This window comes from Rhodnius prolixus, unplaced genomic scaffold (assembly GCF_049639745.1).
Source record: "Rhodnius prolixus isolate KJV_2025 unplaced genomic scaffold, Rpr scaffold_5, whole genome shotgun sequence".
NCBI lineage: Eukaryota > Metazoa > Arthropoda > Insecta > Hemiptera > Reduviidae > Rhodnius > Rhodnius prolixus.
In genome coordinates this window covers 24,755,887-24,777,922 of record NW_027411624.1, presented here as the reverse complement: position 1 = coordinate 24,777,922, position 22,036 = coordinate 24,755,887, and the positions used below count along the sequence as shown (strand labels likewise).

The window sequence follows — 22,036 nt, the reverse complement described above, 5'->3', positions numbered from 1 at the left end:
ACGAAGAATTTCAAATAAAATATAATATACAAACACAATGATCTAGTATGCAGGTGGAGTCAGTCCTCGTTACCATAGCAATGGAACCGTTAAACAACTCCGGTTCCAGCTCCAGCAATTTCTATTGGCTAGATTCAGTGAACGAAAAAATGGAACGAGTCCGGTTTCAAAAGGATTTAAATCACTCCGGATTCGACTCCACCAACTCCAGTGGATTTAACCAATGAAAATGCTAGAGCTGGGCCGGAGTCGTTTAACGGTTCCGTTGTCATGGTAACTACGACTGACTCCACCTGAACACTAGATCATTCTGTGTTTGTATATTATATTTTATTTGAAATTCTTCGTATTTTATAAGAGTAATGGACAAAAACAAATTTTAAAAATTCAAATCATCTTAAGAAAGCGTTATAATGTTTTTTGTATTCCAATGAAACGAATATTTAACTAAAAAATATTTTCAATCGATGAATGTTTGTGAAATAGGTGATAGAGTGGGAGGGATACTACACTAAGTAAACCAGTTAGGTAATACTAAATTTTGGCCCAGTTTTACTTTGACCGTCTAGCTGACATGTACACGTTCAAGCTTACGCCAATGAAGATGAGAGTAAGAGTGTCCAGCGCTAAGTTTAAGATTAAGCACACAGCTTTTTCTTTTTGTAAAACAATAAGATAATATTTTAAAAGCTTGATATTCAATTCTTAGTTAATAAATATTATGAGTAATTATAATTTTGAAGGGTTAGAATTTTTATGGAATAATTTCCTACCCATTTCCGTTTCTCTACCTTGAATACTCTTGAAGTAAGTTAACTCCAGTCTTCTAGTGGTCAAGCTAGATAATGACAAAACTGCATTGCTTTAATTTATATTTGACTAGCCTATTTTTGTGTTAATATTTGTATTACGTTGTTAATTTTATATTTATCAGAGCAATTGGAAATTAGGGATAGTACTCAATGTGTGTTAAAGAAATATAGTTTTGTTATTAACTGGGAAAGCTAACATTTAATGATATAATAATATAATAAATTGCGTGACATTTGTTCTTATGTTTAATCGTTCCAAACCTTCTGCTGCCTCATTTTCATTTTTATTTGCCTAAATTTTTTGGGGCGGGGCGGAATCACTTTTTTTAAAAATAGGGATTTGAATCAACTCGTTCCACCATCGGACTCGTTCCAATGGAACGAGTCCGCTCAAATAGCCCATCACTAATTAGGTAGTAACGTCCTTAGATTGTGTTTATTATTAGTAAGTAACTAATATTTAATTTGTTATATGTATATTACAGATAGCGTGTAGCAAATTATGCTATTTGTTTTTTTTTTTGTAGAGATGCATTAAAATTTTGAAAAGGGTGCATTAAAAATATGCAAAACCACCGTAATAAAATGTAATGGCCTAGCTGACAGTAAGTCTGTTACAAAAAAGAAAGGTATGTAACACAAAAAAATAAATTTTGAAAATACTTAATATATTACTTTAGCCAAATTAAGGTCATTTTCCGAGGGTAATATTGATTGATCGATGAAAGAAAGGGAATTTAGAATTTCACAAACAAATGTAAGTAGTTTCCTTACTTGCAATTTAAACCGCTGCAGTTATTGTTAAATTTAGTATGCTTGACAACATAAACAATTCACTTTTATTTTTTCTGGAGGAATGGTTTAAAAGAGAAAAAAAATTGGCTTCTAGAATTGAAACCATCCGTCCCAAACAGGTATATTTAAAGCACTGCAGATTGCGAATAATTTTTTAATGTGGATTACCATCCAAATACCTAATTAGGTGATGTGTACAGAAGAAGCGCTTAAGCTCATACTTATTATTATTTTTTTTGGGGGGGGGGCGCATTCTCATACTTAATGTTAACATTTTTTGATAACACATTTAAATTAATTGCAGAACTCGATCTGGGGCCTAAGTCCTCATTCATAACCACTATCCAGGTTGTCTGACCAGGTTGAGGGCAGGATGGATTATTTTATGCACATTTTTGGGAATGATGATAGGGTCTCTTTCGAACTGTCTCTTTCGTCACATCAATATTCAGTGTATCAAGCAAACTCGGTCTATACACAATCAAAGCTCGCTAATATATGACTTAGCCAAAAGTACCAATTTCACTAGGGTACTAATCCAATAAAATACAATACAAAACATTAAAATAAAATAAAAAGCTTGAGGTTTATTTTACATTCTAAACAGGAATGGGCGATGTAGAGTTCGCCTAGCACCAGTGAGCGACCTAATAGAACTCGAAGAACGAAATAACTACATCAAAGAGTATTACGAAAGATCAAAGGTTAAAATATTCTTTGAAGAATACACTGATGATGTTAATTTAGTGATGCAATTATATATTTATTTTTTAACACATTAAAATTTCAGGATAATACCTGATTGTTTTTATTAATATTTTTAATTATAATTTCCGCTTTCCCATAAAAAAAAATATTCGTGATAATTAGATAAATGATTCATCTTATAATAAATACTTTTTATTTTATCTGATCATTTAATAGTATTTATATAAAAAAGATTTAAAAGAAATGAAAAACAAAAACTAAACTTGGCATCTTAGCACGTACAATGATGCAAAAACCTTTTGAAATCATTATTACTACTATTTCATTATTCAGTCTTAAAGCTTATAATTAAAGGCTTGAAAACGAACAAAATATTTCCTTTAATTATTACATCATTAGGAACTTGAAATAAAAAAAATTATTGTAGAATTATTATTGCTTGTTTTGAACCTTGATGGTCTAAAACTGCGATCAATTTATCACCTACATTGTTAAAATATACTGGAGAATGTGTTGATAGTCTGGTTTCAGAATTGTAGAAAAATAGGTCTTCCAACTGTGGATAAATAGTTGAGTAGAAGAAGAAAGCTTTATTTACATAAAAATTGTATATTTATTTGCATAAAAACTTACAAAATTTAAACTTAAACTTAAAGCTTGAAAGGCATGGTATATTAAACGTCTGCCAGGGGTTGTTATATTGAACTAAACTCAAGGTGTTAATCTAAACTCAATAACTCGAATCAAAAAACTATAAAACTAAAGAAAAGTTGAATAAATGAATGAACATAAACAATAACTAGCAGAAAGTGATGCAATACAGATATAAGGGATAAAAATCCCAAATTGAGTCAAATTAATAAACTTCTTAAAGATTAAACTCAAAAAATTTCTGTATTTACGGGCTGGGTTAACCCGTATTTTACATAGGCTTTCCCAATCTTGACCATTGAACACATCTATCAATTCCGCCTGTGTGAGCTCTCTTTTTCCCAAATACCTGATTCTAAATTCACTCAAAACAGATAGACTACAATGAAATGTTTTCCATTTTCTTTTTTATTTAAATTTCACAATGAACATACATAAATTGGAACTCTACTTACTATATGGTTCGGAATTAAGGTTTAAAAGTTCTCTTCTTTTTTTTATAATGTTAATTATTTTCCTTAAACTGAGGATAAATATCTGTCTTCTTTATTTATTTATTTATTTTTTGCAGATAATTTGATGGTGACCGCTAAGTATAATCATCAGTTAGAAACTATAAGTTGATGATGAGGAAACTAGAAGATAACCACTTCAAATCGAAAATCTGTACGATTTCGTAACCTTCTTTTTTACTAGAGTAAGTAAAAGTAAGGAAGCATTCTATTGATCCTTTATTGGCAAAAACGCATTTAATTTTTAAATAGGTTACATGATTTTTCTAAAAGTAGAATCTACCCTTCAATAGAAAAAGCATATACAACAAGATGAAACCTGATTCTTGGCTTCGTAAAAGAATCTGTAATGTTATTGACTCTCAGATTTTCTTTTTGAAGGAACTTCTTACTGCCCATTGATCGGTGATGTTCAGTGTTTCTTTAACGATAGACCACTGTTCAGAAGACGTCAGTTTCAGAATACCACTCTAGCAAAGTGGAAAGAGATAGAAAAAAAAATTAAACCCCGCCCAAAAAAATGAGTACGTGTCGTAGATCATGTAAATTTATGCAAAGATAAAAACTATAGCAGTGTTTCTATAAATAGTACCGCCACAAAATCATTCGACTATTATCACTTTAGAAGATACATTAATATTTTAATTAAGCGTTTATTTTTAAAGTGTGGTGGGAGAAGTGCGCAGAGTGATGCGCAAGTGCGTGGTGAGCGTTTAAACAGGGGCGTGTGTTTATACCTTACATACTAACATAGGATTGCAGATGGTAGCCCCCCGGAATAAAAATAATAATTGTTTTTAAAATCTGGTGTATAAAACTCGCTTGACTTTTTTTAAATATATTTCTCAGTTTCTGACTAATACACTTTCCTTGAATTTGATATCTATTTGCTTCTTAACTTTTAAGTTCTTAATAACATACAGTTTTTATTATAAACATCTGAAGTAACACTTTCGAGAGAAGCGTACCTCAGACGTTTCCCTAGGATTACGTCATAAACAGTTTTGTTAAAAATATAAACTTTTAAGTTAAAGATCTTTATGTGTACAGTCTAGTTGTACCTTGTTTAATTGCAGACACGCAAATAATAACAAACGGCATAGGATTACAAAAAAAAAGTGTAACTATGTGCAAAATTGAGAAAAATTATATGAGCCAGAAAAGCTCAAAAAAGTGAAATAAGTTGTAACTTACCAGCTGAGAGAAAAACTAAAATGTGCATGAAGTTAGAGAATATGTCTTAATGAGAAAGTAAGTTATGAATGAATTTGAAACAAAATACTGCCAAAAAAAAAATTACTTGCGACTTTTTACAAGGTAAAAAAAATATAATGATATCAAGTTTTAAAAATTGGGTTTCAATTAGTGAGTTTGTAGTGGTGTCAGTTATTGTCATTGTTACTTATAGCGTATCTAGGCGCTGGTGTAACTTAACAAATAAATTAAAAAAAAAAAAAAAATCACACTATTCATGATTGTAAGTAAATGTCACTGGCTGGACGGTGAAAGCCGATGAAAACAAAAAAAAACTGCTTAGAAAAGAAAATCTAAGGGCCAGAAGTTGTATTCAACACGGAACACGTTGAAATCCAGTACACGGTAACCACTGAGCTAATCCAAAAGAGAAAATTAATGTTAACATGAATCTTCCTTGTTCGGTAATTCAGCTACTATAAACAATTTATTAGATTACATGTTATGAATAACAAATAACAATACAGACCTATGATAAATTAATTTAACCTGACATGTGTTTAAAGAACAACCATAAAGGAAGGAGCGCAGAGTAAAACCTTGCAATGTAAACAAACCCAGGGCCAGTGCTGTCTAAGAGCAATATTTTTCTATTGGCTTCATCTAATAAAAATCAGGAACGGATTTATAAAAAATAGATTCTTCCAACATTAAATAAAAACTGATCATACTGAATTTCCAAACGTTAGCACAAATATGAGCTAAATAGGTAGTTGTTGCAACTAATTGTGTTTGACGAAACTAAATAAAGAAAGTTATAGTATTTTGAATTTTATACGAGTTTGAAAATCTCTAGAATTTAACCTTCCATATCTCACCAACTATTATCACTAAAACCATGCAATTTATACCAGTTTTAGAGCTGTCTTTTCTCTACAATTTAGTAAAGAATTCATTATATTCTAAACATTACATAGAGAGATATGGAGGTTTGAAGTTTTACCACAATCATGAACGAAATTGAAAACCACGAAAATTTAACCTTCTGCATCTTAGTAAGTATTATCACTAAAAGTATGCCACTCCATCCAGGCATAAAACTTACTTTTCGCTACAATTTTTTCCCCTCATAAATTTAAGTTTTGTTTGGATTGGCTTTGTATGTGTACACTGACGCTTGTTAACATTAGGTTTCATAAAAGTGCTTGAGTCCGTGGTGCAAGTATTGCAAATAGAATTGTTTTCTCTCTTATGAACCAATCAGTCTTTCTAATATTAAATCAAATATTTTAAGCGACCATAAATTGTAACGATCGTTTTTTCCACGAGCAATGGTGAAGTCTGTCCCAATCTTTACCTAATCAAATAAGTAGTTATTTCAAATCATTTAAAATTCACCTAAAACTGTTATACTTGCTCATCAGTTGTCACACTTTTAAGAGATGCTCATGAAATTTTAATTTCACAACTATGAACTATCACAATACTCTTGATATACAATTGTACTTTAACTCATAGAACGGCAGTAATTTGAAATAACTGCGGCTCTCGTATGTAAATAACGTCGAATTAGACAATAGCTGCGGAACGCATTATCACAACCATTATTGTACTTAATTGTAACCAGTTTAGAATGTAATAGATGCAAAGGATGTATGTTTATAGAAGTTTATACAATTACAACTGTTACAATAACAAACAACAATAGTTGTGTTCTGGTCATACGAGCAGAATGAATACAGCCAATTAATAGTTCGTTGGGCGTCATCATATACTACATTATAATTTTGATTCAATGCCTATATATTTTTGAACATTGAAAGTTTTCAAATTTTCTTTAATGAAATTTCCTATTTTTACTTCCTCTTTCTAAGTAAAGGAAAGTTTTGCGATCATGCTACATTTTCGAATATCGATTTTAGGTACTCTAATAGGGTGATTTTTTGAAAATGGTCTCTCTCGCTGGGTGTATAGAGTGAGTAGTCCAACTAACTTCAAATCTAAAAATCACAGTAAGTTGCAGTTTGATACCTGGTTAGATGTTACCATCGTATTTGAAAATATGCTTTTGGAAAAATTCTGATAAATTAAAAAATATGACAAAATTCTGATAAAACGGTCTCGGCAAGTGATGAAGTTAATATCTGAATTCAAAGACAAAATTATGACCATTTAAATGGCCGAAACAATAACCTTTACCCTCCAAGATATACATGTTATTTAAGTGAAATTTATTTCTATCATTTTCTCTCCTTACATAAGCGGAAGTTCTGAGATTGAGATAAACATTTAACATTGAGTTCTAAAATTTTGACTATTTTGAGTACTCTTCCTTTTCTAAAAGGAAGTACTTCCATTGTATCAAATATCTGAGTTTAAGTTTTCATTGCAAATGTTTTTATGGTACCCCATTGATAAACTCTTGACATCCCTGAACGGTGGATGCATTTATACAGTTTTTAAATTTCCAACAAAAATTTTTGGGAAATAGGTTTCTAATAATGAAGTATTCATTTCCAATCAAGGTACCTAAAAGATCAAGTGTACATTTGTTGGTTTAACTGAGAGAAGAGAAAGATGGAGATACCATTAAAATGTCTTTTATATGTAGATTTTCAATTAAAGCGTTTTTCGTTCACAACTAATTTTCATTTTCCGCTTAATTGTTACACGAATCTAATAATACGTAAAATAAATACACACTAATAATATATCAAGAAAAAACTTTTCAGGTAACTTCATGTACAGAACCAAAATTACAACAGATACCAGAGATATTACAGATAAAAAAGATAACAGAGCGCTTAGGATTGCATTGCCTTTCCAAAGACTTCCTATAAGATTCCTCGAGATGAGACGTAGCGATTTTCGAGAAAAAGACAGATCTCTCGATCAAAGCTGCTGCTACTCTAAATCTTTGCTCTGTTCGCTACTATCTTCCAACATTACCATCATTCACTTCAATTATCATTCAGGTCGGTACCAGTTATTTTCTCTAAATACAAGTCTAGTGTGGTATACCATAAATATAAAATGTTATTAATTAAAATTATTTTATATTAATACGTATAAAGTATATTAGTATTTATAGAATATTCTAGGGAGTTATCTTTAATTCACTTTACCTAATATAGTTTTAACTGTTATTTACATCTCAAACAATTCTGAACGTCTAGATATTTCTGTAACTCTTCTTTTTCCAACACTGTTCATCTTCCATGAACCTAGATTTTGCGAATAAGCTGAAGGCACATCTACATTCCTTCACTCGTACTTCGATTATCGTAATGCAAAATCATGTTAGTGAAAGAAGTGGACATAAAATGGAATTGTAGGTTACCTATAGGTTTTTTCCCATCATCTTTTTAGTTATTTTTTCAAAAACTAATCCAGTTAATCTCTTCCTGTTAAATTGTTGACATAAAAGGTTTAATAAACAGAAGGAAGAAGTCATAATAATCGAGCGGTTTGAGGTGTTGCCCAAAAAAGCTAAAATTTATTGTGGTATTGAGTTCGAATGCTAGTCATCTTCATTCATGACAACAAAAATAGTCACTACTTTACTCTACTTACGAGGGTCGTTTGAAAAGTCCGTGCAAAAATAAAAACAATTTTTTGGGGTAAACCTTTTTTATTTTTCAACATAGTCTCCTTTTAGGCTTATACACTTCGTCCAACGCTGCTCTAGTTTGTTGATCCCTTCCGAATAATAGGATTTGTCCAAGTCTGAAAAATATCCATTCGTTTCTGCAATCACCTCCTCGTTTGAATAAAATCTTTTTCCTACCAGCCATTTCTTCATATTGGGGAACAAATAGTAGTCCGAGGGAGCCAAGTCTAGAGAATAGGGGGGATGTGAAACGAGTTGGAACCCTATTTCCATTAATTTTGCGACCACAACTGCTAGAGCGTTGTCATGATGGAAAAGGACTTTTTTGTGGGCCAATCGTGGGCGTTTTTCTTGCAGCTCGGTTTTCAAACGGTCCAATAACGTTGAATAATATGCACCTGTAATAGTTTTACCCTTTTCCAGATAGTCGATGAGGATTATTCCTTGCGAATCCCAAAAGACAGTCGCCATAATCTTTCCGGCCGAAGGAATGGTCTTCGCCTTTTTTGGCGCAGATTCCCCCTTGGTAACCCATTGTTTAGATTGTTCTTTGGTCTCAGGAATGTAGTGATGTATCCATGTTTCATCCACAGTGACGAAACGACGCTTAAAGTCCTGCGGATTCTTCTGGAACAACTGCAAACCGTCCTTGCAACACTTCACACGATTTCGTTTTTGTTCAAGCCTGAGCAATCGCGGCACCCATCTTGCGGATAGCTTTGTCATGTCCAAATGTTGATGCAAAATATTATGTACCCGTTCATTCGAGATGCCCACAGCACTAGCAATCTCACGCACCTTCATTCTTCTGTCATCCATCACCATATCATGGATTTTATCAATGATTTCTGGAGTAGTAACCTCAACAGGGCGTCCAGAACGTTCAGCGTCACTTGTGCCCATATGGCCACTCCGAAAATTTTGAAACCAATTATAAACTGTTCTAATCGAAGGTGCAGCAGAGTCACCATAATGTTTATCAAGCTTCTCTTTAGTCTCCTGAGGCGTTTTGCCTTTCATAAAGTAGTGTTTAATCAACACACGAAATTCTTTTTCGTCCATTTTTTGAAAATCACTCGACTTCCTCGATTCAAACGAATGCCAAACACAAAGAAATAGACCGATCTGGCTGAAACTTGGTGTGTGTTCTAGTGATGGGCTATTAGAGCGGACTCGTTCCACTGGAACGAGTCCGATGGTGGAACGAGTTGATTCAAATCCCTATTTTAAAAAAAAGTGATTCCGCCCCGCCCCAAAAAATTGAGGCAAATTAAAATGAAAATAATTAATACTGTAGTCGTTTACACTAAAATAAAACTCACTTAAGGCTACTATGTAGAAGTTCACTGACACATTCCAACTTGTAAGAGGAATCCACACCAAAATACAAAATCTGGCGAGCTTAAATACTGATGCTTGAAGAATAAAATAAGTTCCAAGGTTTTTTTAGAATATCGATTCTAAAATAATATTCATTTTATTATTTTGTTAATTTCTAAACAAAAGTAGGGGTCGATCTAAGACAGGGAGTCGAAGGAAAAATAATTTCGTACCCAATATAGCGAACCTTGCAAAGAAACACCAGGCACACCCATCTCATTAATTAAAAAGCAATGCTGTAGTTACTTTACTTATTATTTAATATTTTATTTTACATATAGAAAATGCTGTGTGCTTAATCTTTAACTTAGCGGCTGGACGCTCTTTCTCTTATCTTCATTGGCGAAAGTTAAATCGTGTACATGTTATTACGACGATCAAAGTAATACTGAGCTAAAAAATAGTATTACCTAACTGGTTTACTTACTGCTGTATCCCTCCCACTCTATCACCTACTTCACAAACATTCGTCGATTGGAAATGGGTTGTAGTTTAATATTCGTTTCATTTGAAAACAAAAAACATTATAACGCTTTCTCAAGATGTTTTTAATTTTTAAAAATTTGTTTTTGTCCATTACTCTTATAATATACGAAGAATTTCGAATAAAATATAATATACAAACACAGAATGATCTAGAGTGCAGGTGGAGTCAGTCGGCGTTGTCATGGTGATGGAACCGTTTAACGACTCCGGCCCAACACCAGCAATTTCATTGGTTAAATCCACTGGAATTGGTGGAGTCAAATCCGGAGTGATTTAAATCCTTTTGAAACCGGACTCGTTCCATTTTTTCGTTCACTGAATCTAGCCAATAGAAAATGCTGGAGCTGGAACCGGAGTCGTTAAACGGTTCCATCACCATGACAACGCCGACTGACTCCACCTGCATTCTAGATCATTTGTGTTTGTATATTATATTTTATTTAAAATTCTTCGTATTTTACAAGAGTAATGGACAAAAACAAATTTTTAAAACTTAAAAACATCTTGAGAAAGCGTTATAATGTTTTTTGTTTTCAAATGAAACAAATATTTAACTAAAACCTACTTCCAATCGACGAATGTTTGTGAAATAGGTGATAGAGTGGGAGGGATACAGCAGTAAGTAAAGCAGTTAGGTAATACTATTTTTTAGCTCAGTATTACTTTGATCGTCGTCATGACATGTACACGATTTAACTTTCGCCAATGAAGATAAGAGAAAGAGCGTCCAGCCGCTAAGTTAAAGATTTGGCACACAGCTTTTTCTTTTTGTAAAATAATAAGATATTTTAAAAGCTTGATATTAATTCATAGTAAATAAATATTTCTTTCTTTATGAGTAATTATCATTTTGTTTGAAGGGTTATAATTTTTTTTTATGGGAATAATTTCCTACCCATTTGCGTTTTTCTTCTTGAATCAAGTTAACTCCGGTGGTCAAGCTAGATAACGACAAAACTGCAGTTGCTTTAATTTTTATATTTGACTAGCCTATTTTTGTTAATATTTGGTTACGTTGTTAATTTTATATTTATCAGATCAATTGGGAATTAGGGAACTACTTAATGTGTGTTAAAGAAATATAGTTTTGTTATTAACTGGAAAAGCTAACTTTTAATTATTTATTTAATTACAATGCGTGACATTTGTACTAATGCATAGGGTAAGTACAGACTGGAATCAGTGAACGAGTTGTTGGAATCGATTCCAACCCTGGAACTGATTCAAATCCAACGACTCCAAACGCGGACTCGTTCTGCCCATCACTAGTGTGTTCTTCCAAGAGATGCTACTAACTAAACATAACCTCGATACGCGCCAGTGGTGCTATCTCTCTGACTTTGCACGGACTTTTCAAACGACCCTCGTACAGTTAATAACTGTTTTAAAAATAATTTATATATATTACTGAAATCCCGAAGGAGATCAAGGAAATTTCTCAATCAGAGGATGAAATACGAAATAAAGAAAGTTTTATGAAGTTTGAATGATGAGCATATTTAGAATTACTCGTATATCCAACGGTACCTATTATTGGTAGATAATTAACCCCATGCTTATTACACAACAGTTAACCACATTTATTGGTTAAGTCCATGAAATTTGTTTATAGTGATGATGATGCAAGTGAAAGAAGATTACTCTTGCAGAAGTCGACTGGGATGTTATTTAATGGTTCTTTTGAAATCATTATTATTTCCTCTTATTGCCAAGAGATGGAGTTTGGATTGTGGTAAATTTTTAAAATAGAATTTTCATCGAAGATGGTTGTTCGTAGGATGGTAACCTTTGTACCTGGTTATAGTTGTGCAGGTTTATGTCGTAAGTGTGAATCATTGGAAAGCTAAGCCGTGATAATATTTTTGATTAGATCGCTTTTAAAGTTTTTAAGGAGACAACAGCCAAAAACCATCAATCCGAGAAAACTAATTTTTTTTCTTAAGACATCAAAACTACATTTCCAAAGCTTTCCTACGGTATAATAATTATAGGAGATTTCGTCTTTCATGCTACAACCAGCCAATCCCTAATCTATCTGTTCCGGGTGCGTTTATTTCCGGTTCTCCGTGCCATCACTAGGCTTATCTGCCCCCCAAAAAAATCTTTTATTCTCTATCAATATAAATAAAAATATGTTCACGAAAATACAATACATTTAAAAACATTGTTCCGAAGCCATTAGCAAGTTCAGTAGGTTTGGTAAGTTTTGTTGAAATTATCAAGGGTGCGTTCCACTAAGCGACCACAACGACCACGCTCACGACCGCGATTTTGCCCGTTCCACTTGCTTGCGAGCGTTGCGATCGAAAACCCAAGTGGAACGGACTGTGGGCGTTTTAACCGTTCATGTAAACATTACATATGGCGGCCTCGAAAATAAGTTAGAAGCTTGAAGAGGTTATTTTTTAATTTTAACCCCGTTTATAAGCAGTTATAATAAACTTTATCAATTATTGATAAAATTGACTTATATTAAAAGAATATATATAATTCAATTTTTTATATTACATTTTAGTGGAGTATTTATAAAATTTACGTTTAAATAAAATTAAAATGTCTTTTGTGGCAACAGTTGGATATTTATTAATAATGCTTTAGAAAGTTCTTTATCTAGTTCCGATGAAGAGTGGAATGCAATTTTATAAAATCGCAATGATAAAAAGCGAAAACTTAGGCCACGTATTATTAGCTATCAGTGTAATTGATCTTTATTCAGATGAAGAATTTAAAAGTTATTTCAGGTAAATGATTTTGTTATTCAGTGATTTAGTATGTAAAGGGATAAGTAATTATTTATTTATTGTAGACTTTCGAGAAACACATTCTATTATTTACATAAAATAATACTTTCATTTACATGAGATAATTTTTTCGGTCGCCATATTTTGTTTCAAAAATTGCGCCATATTTCTGAACGCCCACTTCGACCCAGCTCTATAGATGGGGCGTTGTGGGCTTCGCGTGGCGAAAATAGTGACGTCATTAGTGACGTTTTCGCCACGACCACAACGACCGCGGTCGCCAAGTGGAACGCCTGAAGGTATGTTTTGGTCGTTGTGGTCGCTTAGTGGAACGCACCCCAAGAGGGGCAATTTACCTAGAGGTAACTAACACCTTATTTATAATTAATAGAAAATCTTAATACTCCATAAACTTTTACTTATTGTAAACACTTGATCATAGAAACTAACCATTGGCACTTATCTGAATATTAGACAATGTGGTCGTTTTCATCAAAAGTGATGAAATGATTTGAAGAAACAAAAGAAAAACCTTCACTAATGTGCAATAATTCTCTAATTCTTCTACATATAAAAATTCCTATATACTTACTTCTAACTGGCAGTAAAAAAAAAAAAAAAAAAAAAACTCCATAAAAATTAATAAATATGGAAGGTGTAACAACATTTACATCTTATTAATATTTATATTTCTGTCAGTTAAATGAAAACAAAATCACAAGGTCTTGGCAGATGTAGTTTTAATTATTACTGAATCTCAATTTTCAGAACATAATAGCATTCCTTTCAAAAATGATATTAAAAGTAAAAAAAAAAAAAAAAGAGCACAGCCGACGCCAATTATTTGCATTCGTTACTATATTCGCAAACTATTCATCATCCAAAAATACAGGAAGATGCAAGCATCTTGGAGCAAATTATACTTGATCCAATCAGTATTCACTAATCCAAGAAATCCGCTAGAACAAAACTACCACAGACAGGTAGTTGTTTAGTCTTGGTTTTCATATGGATGTTCGAAAATAGTAACAAAATAGAGTTGTTGTTCAATAGTCACATAAGTGGTGTATTTGACGAGCGCAAGTATCTGCGTCTAGTATCATTCACAAATACCAATTACAGTTACAAGCAAAATTCAATATATATGGGCGAGCCCAAAACATAACCCTTTTCGATACTTTGCTTAACCATAGCAAAAGGAAATAAAAACACTTTCTGCTACCAGAAAATAAAAAGTCCTGGAAATTGAAATCATGTTTGAAACTCTTCTGTCTAGTAAAGAATATTTGTATTCAAGTCCAGTTCCAAGGGGGCAAATAAAACGGTAAGTCCCACCTACTTATTAAAGTTCGTTGCCTTTTTTTTCTATTTTTACCTTTGTATGCTCATCTTTATAAGTAGTGAATAATTTGATTTGTATGTGAAAAAAGCAGTAATTCAGCTAAAAAAAAAAAAAGATAAGGCTATGCTTTAAATAATAAAGGGTATTTAGTTGAAATGCAAGCATTCAACTGCGTAATGTAAATAAAAAGAACAAGCTCGATAGCCCACTCAGTTCCATTTAAAGTTGACATAACTATAAATTATTATTTAAGAAACAACTAGAGATTATATAGCAAGCTAACACAGCAGAGACTACAACAGTTTATATTGAAAATAGCAATTAAATAATGTGGGTTATTGTGGGATTATCACAGAAATTGACTTCTATAATTAGATGGCATTGCGTTCTGCATACAAGAGTGGACTTATTCAATCAAAACAAATTCAAATCGTCTTCTGTAAGATTCAACAAAGGTAGCCACATTTAGAATATGAGCTTTTAGTAAATGAATCTAGATTTCTGTCAGATAGAAATGTTTGCTTTTCACAACATTTCTTCACACTAAAAACTCACTTCATCAGTCCATTGAGGCAGTAATAAAAGAAGGCCTGCTTTATTTCCTTAAAAGAGTTCTGACCTATTTTTACAAGACCTTTAAAATCCTTGTCAACTGAGCCGCCTACACATTTTAGTTTCACTTCACCAAATTAAAATAATAAATATTTCGGTCATGCAAGATTTTTAAAATCTAAAAAGATATTGGAAATTTGAACATGAAAAAAGATTTTGAAGTGAAACATCAGTGACCACTTTCTCCTATGTAATAAACTGTTTCTATTCTAATAGACATTTCCTTAATATTCATTAAATTGTATTGGTGCTTGTTGCCTGATAGGAAAGTGTAAGCCCTCAGATATCAATGCCCCTCTAGGCCCACACAGATGCCCTTAAATAAATCAAAAATAAAAATTAATCAATAAAATCCGAACCCGGACTTTAGCCTCTAACATTAAACAGCTATTAGAACGAATTCAACAGCAATTCAATGGCTCTTCCACTGTTGACCTATTCCAACAGAAGATCCTGAACATACTCATAATAGGATGAAAAATTATTGCCAGTTTCAGTCATTATAAACTTTATTATGCCGAGCTGAGTTGAGTCCATGTACAGATAAGACAGAAGACACACCAACCCTCTAATGATGTAAAACAGTATATTGTAAATTAGCCCTGAAGATGACCTAGTCCCTAGGTCAAAAGCTCGGCATAATAAAGTTTATAATGACTGAAACTGGCAATAATTTTTCATTCTATTGAAACTATGATTCAGTCACCAAAAATAGTCATGATGCTTTTTGAGATGAATCGATATTACTCCTTTAACTCACAAACGATTTTCGATTGTCAAGTGATGTTCAAACACATACCAAGAATAATTGCATTTCTGGTGAAGACAGAATTTAAAACTTCAAATCCTGTGACCCAGTTTAAGTAAACCATGAATTCAGAATCTCACTAAAATAAATTTGTCTTTAAAAATGTAATAAATTTCTAATTAAGCAGTAAGCAATCCAAGAACATTATTGGAGAGACTTTTGAAACTTTATAAAACTACAGTTAAATCTTAAGTTATTACCATGAGTGGATCCGTGTGGGAGAAAATATGAGAATAGTTTGATGGCCAGATGTTTATTTGAGAGGGGCTGGAAAAGGGTCAGAATAGAGAGAAATCCATAAGTGTACTGGCAGACTGGCTACTGGTAAAAGAATTTTACAACCATTTCGTTGCCTATTTCTTTCCAATAGTTAATAGATGATTTTGTTTTCTGAATGGTGTTTTCTTCCCTTTTCCTGAAGAATAACCCAGCACCTTTGCAAGGAGAGAAAAAAAAAAAATATTTCAAATTTCTTAAAGGACATGTTAAATTACATAATATATAACTAGGCCCTAGCTTGTTCCTAGCAAATGACTATATAAGTACATTAAGTATAATTGTTTTCATAACTGGCAATGGTATTGTATATAATCTTGTTGATTGGTTGCTGGACGTTTTAATTAAATTATCTATTACATTTTTACAATTTATTTTATCTAGGAGGATTAAACTATTATCTCGTGAAATTAATCACAGTCATACCATTGTAATGCTAAGAAGGATTCTCTAGGATAATAAAAACAGGAATGCCTAAGATATCACATAATATTTAAACAGTAAAAGAAAATTATAATTTCTAATTTAAAATTATCCACACATCTGAATATTTTCTGCATCAAAGACCTAGTCCTTTCCCGTTATAAACATTTCCAAAAATCACTATCACCCCAAAAAAAACCTTCTTTTCGTGCACTTCCTCGACGGGTGCGTTCCACTTGGCGACCACAACGACCAAAACATACTTTCAGGCGTTCCACTTGGCGACCACAACGACCAAAACATACTTTCAGGCGTTCCACTTGGCGACCGCGGTCGTTGTGGTCGTGGCGAAAACGTCACTAATGACGTCACTATTTCGCCACGCGAAGCCCACAACGCCCCATCTATAGAGCTGGGTCGAAGTGGGCGTTCAGAAATATGGCGCAATTTTTAAAACAAAATATGGCGACCGAAAAAATTATCTCATGTAAATGAAAGTATTATTTCATGTAAATAATAGAATCTGTTTCTCGAAAGTCTACAAAAAAATAAATAATTACTTATCCCTTTACATACTAAATCACTGAATAACACAAAATCATTTACCTGAAATAACTTTTAAATTCTTCATTTGAATAAAGATCAATTACTCTGATAGCTAATAATACGTGGCCTAAGTTTTCGCTTTTTATCATTGCGATTTTGTAAAATTACATTCCACTCTAATCGGAACTAGATAAAGAACTTTCTAAAGCATTATTAATAAATATCCAACTGTTGCCACAAAAGACATTTTAATTTTATTTAAACGTAAATTTTATAAATACTCCACTAAAATGTAATATAAAAAATTGAATTATATATATTCTTTTAATATAAGTCAACTTTATCAATAATTAATAAAGTTTATTATAACTGCTTATAAATGGGGTTTAAATTAAAAAATAACCTCTTCAAGCTTCTAACTTATTTTCGAGGCCGCCATATGTAATGTTTACATGAACGGTTAAAACGCCCACAGTCCGTTCCACTTGGGTTTTCGATCGCAACGCTCACAAGCAAGTGGAACGGCCAAAATCGCGGTTGTGGTCGTGGTCGTTGTGGTCGCCAAGTGGAACGCACCCGACGTCGGCTGAAGTTGTCACATTATAGAGAAGAGTCAATCAATTGGCTACTCACAGTATTATCACATTATTACTTTGCGTATATTATTTAGGTGTAAATTTTAAATACATAAAGAAATGCAAAACTGTGCTTATTAATACTGAATTAAAACGCTACGATAGCCGAGCGGTTAGAGGTAAAGCCAAAATGTATTGTGGTACTACAGGGTTCAATTTTTGTTATAAGCGTTGGATTTAATTAATAGTTAATGAGAGAAATTCTATAGCCGCCTCTGTTCACGACACCGATTTTGATTGTTGATAATAAAGTTATAAAATAACAATTGTGTGCAAAACGATTACTAACAGTTTTTCAATCACTATGGATGGAAATTTAAACTTTTTTCTCTGACTTTGTTGAATATTGGGACCATTACTTATTTTGTAGAAAATTTAAGTAGATACAGCCCAACAACCGTTTCTTTATATCCTAAAAAAAAAAATTCAACTGATTCCGAATAGAACCTTTGGTGTTGTTTGCTCAAAAACTATTTTTTTTTTTATAAAACTTCTAGTGGTAAAAATCTGTTGACAATTAATAAAATTCAATAGAATCAGGACACAATACTTAGGAAGTGAAGCTGTGGAAATATAAATGGCCGCTGTACAAAAAAGTAACATAAGAGAATTGGAAAGAATCGTGAGGTTTACTATCACGAAATAGAAAAAGATAGCACGCCACATTAAAACAGAATGTCAATTTAGCTTAAAAGAACATCCAATACAGTCACACTTACACTCACGCGCGCGCATCGCGAGGGACTGTATTGTTACAGGCATTCTTATCGGAAAGAGTAGTTAAACGTTTACGTTCAAAATATCTTCCTGACATTAGTGAAAGTTCTAAATCCTCACTTTTCTCCAAATGGTGTATAGAAAGCTGTAACACTGGTAATATAAGAAAAATTGTGAGAGTCACGGAGGTGGGTAGATAACTAGATGTACAAGAACATGGTTTTTTTGTCAACCCTTGCTTCAGTTTCTGGTGAGAGAAGTAGTAGTAATTTGCATAAGACTAACAGACAATTGTACGCTATTTTAATTAAAATAATTTAACGTTGGTCTATTTTTTCATACAAATCCGAAGAGCAGAAAGAAGCAACATATTTTATACTAACAAACAAGTAGATTAAAAAAAAAAAACAACAAAATAATGAACACACATCCTTCTAGAAGAAAGTTACAGAGGCATTATCCAATATTAGCAAAGTATTCAGAACAGAAAAGCACCACGATAAAGAAAGCACTATGTAGATAGCAGTTCTTTTCTCGCATTCAGTAGAATAAAATCAGATGCAGCCGATTGTACTAAAGTTTAAAAAAAGTAATAAGTGTTTGTATACTTAACTAGTAATCTCAAAATGTGGGCTTTCTTTTTATTTAACGTTCCCATGTGTGAGCTAAACGTAGTTTAATGCTCTTCCAGAAGCTATTTCTTGAAGGCACCTTATTTTATATATTGAAGGTTAATAACTCCTAACATTCGATTTTCATAACCTTCTCATCAATGTTTATCAATCAAAAAAAGGGTGTAGTGCAGGTAGTCAAACCATCCAGAATATCGATTTTTTTTTTTTTTTTTTCAAATATACCTCTCTGGAAGTACGCCTGTTGTGGCCTAAAATTAATCCTTATTTTATTTGCACAGATACAGTCGAAATGAGTACATTTTTATTCAAAATTAATCATTCGTCTTACAAGACGAAAATATCTCGCGTTTTAATGAAAAGTTGTAAATTTCAATGTATGATATTCCGCTTGCATGGACATAATCTAGTGTGAAAATGTTTTAGCAGGTTCTGGGAAATATGTTGCTTACCGGCCATTCCATGTGCACTACTAATAAATTCAGAGGATTTCGTGATTCTCATCTTGGGTTTTATTGTGCCATAAGTATGCGGTCAAATTTGACTCTCAGCTGACAAATAGGCTATTATGGCATGGGCAGCTCGATGATCTGCTTTCAGCAATAAAATCGTCTTACATCGCAGATTCTTTTAGTCAAGCAAAGAGTTCTGAAAAGTTTCTATTTTATAGATCTCTTATGGAAGTTGAGGAGCCCCAGAAGCTTTTGCGCGCCTCACTCTGATGTCAATATGAATTTGTCCGATTTGAGTCTATTGCTGAAAATTAGGGGTGAACTTTTGAAACTAAATTCGGTTCCTTGTATAGAGAGGGATTATCAGGAGGAATTATGTAATATGTGTTTTTTCAGTAAAGAAAATCTTCATCACTTTTTAGTAGAATATCCCGCTCTAAGTGATATGAGAAAACGTTTCCTTGGTAGTGCCACTCTTCAAGAGAGTGACCTAGTGCAGATGTTATCCTCCAAGTCATGTAAACTTTTGCTTGAATATACTCGTAGAGCTATGGATTTGAGGAAAAACTTTACCTCCTAATACTTTTCATGTTTATAACTAAGCTTTCATTTATTTACTAATATTTACACTTTCTTATTTATATGTTAAAGCACTTCCCATAATTCATATAATTTCTATTTTTCTTGAATTTAATCACTTATTTAAATTATTTACCTCCCAGTAAAGATCTCTTATGTATCTGATAATTACTTATACCATTCTTTATTTAAAATCCAGTATTTAATTTAATTTTATTGAGCAGAGTAAACATTTTCTTATTGTAGAACAATTCAGTTTTTCTTTTACTTTGAAATTAATCGAGTTAATCTTGTTTTGTTTGTTAATATAATTTTGTAATATTTCAATGTCTAGCCAACTCTGGCAGGCGGCGTTAGCTATGCCTATTAATACTGTTAATAATTTTCTTTATTTTTGTAATTTTTTGTACTTTTGTATGTTGTAAATAAAAAAAAAAAAAACTAATAAATTCCAATGCACTACTAGGCCAACTTCAAATTGTTCACTTGATATGAGATGATGGCAAAGTAATTATGAGCCATTCTAGCTTCACTATCTGGTGTAGCGTTATGAAAAGTCGAGATAGTAAAAGGCAAGATAATAAAGAAGTAAGCAGATTCAAGAAAATTAGTACTGCCCAGTAAGTATTCATCAAAGTAATATATGTTCATACTACGTAATCAGTCTTTACCATTTACTTTTTTCTTTTCTAAAAACTATAATGTGAAGTGATTTAGTTTGTTTAACAAACCGGCTTAGTGGGTTAATAATTGAGGATCAATACAATTATTTTTCAGAGGAGAAGCTGTATTGTTGGGGACAAAGGTTTGGATGTTCAAACTCCAATAGAAAAGAAGAAATCAGAATTTACTTTATAGGTTATATTTTGAGGCCCTATCTGAAAAGTTTGTTAAAAGATTAATCTCAGAAGAGAATTCTAAAAGAAGTCTACTTACATCACTCCTCTCTAGATTACATGTAATCTTAACAGTCTCACTGCGGGTCGACAAAAATGCAGATTTGAAGGGAGAACAATAAAACGACCTTACATATATGTCATCAAAGGAGGTTTTCTTAGCAGCAGTGACATCATCACTAGTTAAAAGGTCAAAAGTAGCGAATGATTCTTTTAGCAATTTTATTGTATAAACTTAAGTGTGCAATGTGCAAACACGACTCGTTCTCTTTTTAAATGCCCTCTTTTTACTTATATTACTTCAGCTGTAAGTAGCTTCAAGTATCACCTATTTGGAATTTGATTTAGCCTTGGATTGCGTAACATGTTTGATGCTTCAACTCGGAACTTTACTTTTTAATTGATTACTTAAGATTGTTTATAAAAAAAAAATATATAAGAAAGAATTTTGATTGGGTGTTAAGCGAATGCATTAGACAGTCATTTGTGAAAGAGATATCTTAAATTATATAAAATAATTTTAAGTAAGTTGCTGTTCTTCACCAAACAAATTCTTTTGCTCCGACGATGACAAAATGAAGATAATAGCAAAAAAAGTATCCATTCAAAACTCAAAAGAATTTCTCGCGCATCTTTTATTTTTATAAAATTGTCCTTAATTATTATTCTAATGTTAACTCAATATGTTTCAATAGTAAGGCCCATTTATGCTAGATTTAAGAAACTGCTTCAATTAAATAATGGTTCAATCGTCTTTATTCTAGAACTCTTCTTACATCATGAATCTATAAAACGATTTTAGTTTGAATTAAAAATCAATTTTTTAATTACTTAATAAAGTCATTCAGAGATTATTCTCTGAATTATTTCACCAAAAAATTGTATGTACCATGTCTATTGTATACCTGTATAATGTTTAATTTTTTGAGATATTATTTATAATTTTTGTTAAGTTAATTTTAATACTTTTTTGTATGTTTTTACATTAAATATATCGTACATTGCATGTCCATATACAAGGTACCTTTGTATAAAGAAACCTAAAATGAAATGTAAACCTCATTAACCATTAAATACCAATATTATTATCAGAAACAGCCACTTAAAAAACAAAAGGAAAAGAAAGAATGATGTATTTGATAACACAGTGAGGGATAGCGATAGATGAGACAGTCATTCAGAAGTTGAACTCGGTCACCAGTATCCCTCCACTTCCTACCAACTGGTAA

The 22,036-nt window shown here is 32.2% G+C and overlaps 1 protein-coding gene and 1 long non-coding RNA gene across 4 annotated transcripts in view; one reads left to right on the top strand and one right to left on the bottom strand.

The window, feature by feature from the left end:
• PH4alphaEFB (prolyl 4-hydroxylase subunit alpha-1) overlaps nucleotides 1-22,036 on the bottom strand; it is a 118,408-nt gene that overhangs the window by 94,644 nt on the left and 1,728 nt on the right. The gene's annotated exons all lie outside the window — the stretch shown is intronic.
• Nucleotides 45-21,826, top strand: LOC141458973 (uncharacterized). Its single transcript, XR_012461315.1, has 6 exons — nucleotides 45-1,257; nucleotides 1,340-1,441; nucleotides 3,538-3,663; nucleotides 7,405-7,647; nucleotides 20,378-20,531; nucleotides 20,689-21,826. It is a non-coding gene; the product is annotated as an uncharacterized lncRNA (long non-coding RNA).